This window comes from Dreissena polymorpha, chromosome 1 (genome assembly GCF_020536995.1).
Source record: "Dreissena polymorpha isolate Duluth1 chromosome 1, UMN_Dpol_1.0, whole genome shotgun sequence".
Lineage (NCBI taxonomy): Eukaryota > Metazoa > Mollusca > Bivalvia > Myida > Dreissenidae > Dreissena > Dreissena polymorpha.
The window spans coordinates 139,728,087-139,731,682 of record NC_068355.1 but is presented as its reverse complement, the minus strand read 5'-3'; the positions used below and the strand labels follow the sequence as shown (position 1 = coordinate 139,731,682).

At 34.9% G+C, this 3,596-nt stretch overlaps 1 long non-coding RNA gene across 1 annotated transcript; it reads right to left on the bottom strand.

The window, feature by feature from the left end:
- Window positions 1–2,156: 2,156 nt before the first annotated feature.
- On the bottom strand, window positions 2,157–2,917 carry LOC127852577 (uncharacterized). The gene is made up of 2 exons (XR_008036236.1): window positions 2,760–2,917; window positions 2,157–2,544 (listed from the first exon to the last, which is right to left on the bottom strand). It is a non-coding gene; the product is annotated as an uncharacterized LOC127852577 (long non-coding RNA).
- Between the last annotated feature and the right edge of the window lie 679 nt (window positions 2,918–3,596).

The window sequence follows — 3,596 nt, the reverse complement described above, 5'->3', positions numbered from 1 at the left end:
TATCTCTCCATATATACTGTCCAATCTCCATGTATTATACTCCTGAGTATACATATAGCTCCATATATACTGTGTATAATACGCCTCATTATATATATATATATCCATATATATGTTTAATCTCCATGTAAATACACCATGTATATACTTATCTCCATAAATCTGCATCGGGTCGCCTTTTTCCAAGCAGACCCAAAGCATCTAAATGCAAATTTAAGAATGAACATTTTGAAAAGAATGTGTTTGAATGTGCCAAATATAGGATGGCTTCCCTCAAAACTGATAATCTCCAAAAGGAGCCATATTAAGGAGAGGAGAACCACCCATACCTATATCAAATATTGTTAACTTGTGAAATAATGTATAATTGTTGACAGTGACACCATCCCATCATGAGCGGCCTAGAATTTTCCGCCACTGCAAATTGGAAACAATTTGTCCCCTAAAATTATAGGCCTAAGCATTTTTGAACTTAATGTCACTGCCAAGAAAGCTTGCGATTGCTTCACCTATACTGAAGATGAATAGTTCATTGCCAGCATCTGACAAATGGACTTTATCAACATGGAACATTCCTGGGGTACTCAAATCAATTGATTCAATCAAATTTGCCCTTCCTCTAGCAAAAGATAACACATAATTTGAAATTGTGCGATTGATTTTTGACGTTTGGAATTCATTTTCTGTTGATAAAAATTATCAACCACTTCCCTAGTCCAAGAGAGTCTTGGAAGAGTGAATACCCAAACAATCAATGAGTTAGGAAATATATCAAAAAAGATACTGCAACTCTGATTTAATTATTATAATAGCTTTACATTGATTTGCACTTGTAATGTTATTTCACCCAACATGAACAAAAATAATTTCAGCCCTTAATCATACCAAGTTGGATTACTGGATGCAAATCTTCATCTCTCAAATCACTGTGACCATCCCAGGAAATGGTGAAATTTTTAATGCGTCCCTGAGTCTTGAATGGAAGCGTTCCCCTGCCCATTGAATAAGTGAATCCCCTTCCAGCCAAATTTCTCTTTAATTTGTTGTTATTTTCTGTTTGGTCGGAAGCCAGCAGGTGAATAGACTCTGGCACATCATGTTCAGATTGAGCTTCATCTCTGTTTCTTTTTTTCCGGATTTTCTGGCAGTTCTGTGTGAGCTTTCCTCTTCCTTCCTGCTGTTTACCTCTTCCAGACATTTTGTGATGCTTTTGTTATATAACTAAGAAATATATCTCTGCAGATTAATGCAGATTTGTATGTCCCCACGACTATAGTGGTGGACATATTGTTTTTGCCCTGTCTGTTTGTTGGTCTGTTGGTTTGTTTGCCAAACTTTTAACAGTTTGCCAAAACTTTTGCAATATTGAAGATAGCAACTTCATATTTGGCATGCATGTGTATCTCATGGAGTTGCACATTTTGAGTGGTGAAAGGTCAATCTCATCCTTCAAGGTCAAAGGTCAAACAAAAAATCAAAGCAGTGCAGAAGGGGACAAAGTGTTTTTGACAAACACATTTCTTTTTAATTTCAGTTTTTGTCTGTAGGTTTAAGCCTTGGAATCTTAATGCCAGAAAGGAAGTGATCTCAGAACTTTCTATTTATAGAATGGGCAATAACTGTTACTCAGGAAAACTTTATTCATCAACATACTAGTATGCTCATGCTCTCCCTTTAAGGGTCCACATTTCTGCTAAAATAAACTGGGTTTTAGTGTTTAATACAATAACCCACATTATTTTGTTTAGTCAATCTCAATGAAATGATCATATGCCATCTACTAATTTTACAACTTTAATTATTTTGATATTTACAGTATAAACTAAATTTTACATTTTTTTATATGAGGCTAAGTTAATTGGGTGTGAGATAAAAAGAGAATCTGTAATGTTGATTAAGTTACAACCTACATTATATTAAGTTTTCCCTTCACACCTTTTAAGTGATAATGATAGCTTTCTTTTATATGTAATTTAAAAAAAGGCTTTAAATTTCGTGGCAGAGTAGTTATTCATAAATAAATCTAAGTATTGGTTGCATTGCCATTTCATTTGGTCACTGATTAAGCAATGGATTGTAACAACTATGTTGGTTTTGTAAGATAGAGATACCTTCGACTTACTTATGTCTTTAATGTGAACTTACTGCAAAGATAATTGGTTTAATCATTTATTTTAAATGTTAATCACCCTCCAAAACAGACATGTGTAACTGTTTAACAAAACATTATCATTAAATTAAACATAACCTTATAAGAAAACAATGCAAAGAAAAACAATACAAACCAGTTTAATAGTTCAAAGCATTTCCAAAACCGCCACTTCATAACTCACTGAATTCCTCTTTTAGACTTGTTGACACACAAAATGTTGATTTCCACATTCTACTTAATTGTTTAAGAATTTTCACCATAGTCAGTATTTCAGGATATTGTTAAAACTTCAACTATAAAAAGTCCAAACATTGCTTTGAAACTACATTTCAAGCCAGTTACAACAGGTCCTCCATGGATCTATGTTTTCACATTCAAATTTGACTCACAATCTGTAATCAACCAATCAGAAGATATTATACATATTCCAGCAAACGAGTGAAAGATAGCTGTAGTTTCAATTTACAAGGACCAAGCGGGCAGGATTTGTGGGTTTATGATTATTTTCAAGTGAACTTTAAGAGTGTTTCTTATTGAACTACAAGTCAAATTAAAAGATAATATGTTTTGTTCTTTTGTATAAACTTGAAAGCACATATTTACTTACATGGCATGTTGACACACACAGAGGACGTCTCTGAGTTTCCCTCACAAGTCTTGCCGTATGCTTAAGGATTCGGGTTTGTACAGGTCCTGTGTCGCAACTTGAGACCATCTCCACATGTGACAGAACAGCTCTGCCATGAACCCCAACTCTACCAGCCGCCATCTAAATAAAACATATGACTTCTGTGGTTTATACTAGATTAAACTATTTGATTAGTTCATATTTCCCACTAAATTTGCATTATAATACAAATTGAAATCGGACACTAATTCAGTATTCGTTATACAAAACATAAAAAACATACATAGCCAAAAACAACAAAGATGTACTTATTTTTCAACATCGTTAAACATGGACATGACCAAACAAATATAATTCATCATCACTGTCAACCAAAAGCAGCTTGCCCGTACAAGTTGGCACACTCTCTGAGAAAGACGTGAGGCGGAGATCTCTCTCTGAATATCTTTCCCACAGAGAAACAGCTTCCCCTGGATGGAACGGGTGGCTTGCTGTTTATCCAATTTCATTTTCCCTTCGTACACCATTTGGGAGAGGCTGCATGCATAATGTTCAAGTGAACCTTAGAGTGTTTCTTATTGAACTACAAGTCAAATTTAATAATAATATATTTTTCTTTTGTATAAACTTGATGGCACATATTTACTTACATGGCATGTTGACACACACAGAGAACGTCTCTGAGTTTCCCTCACAAGTCTTGCCGTATGCTGTAGGATTTGGGTTTGAACAGGTCCTGTGTCGCAACTTGAGACCATCTCCACATGTGACAGAACAGCTCTGCCATGAAACCCAACTCTACCAGCCGCCATCTAT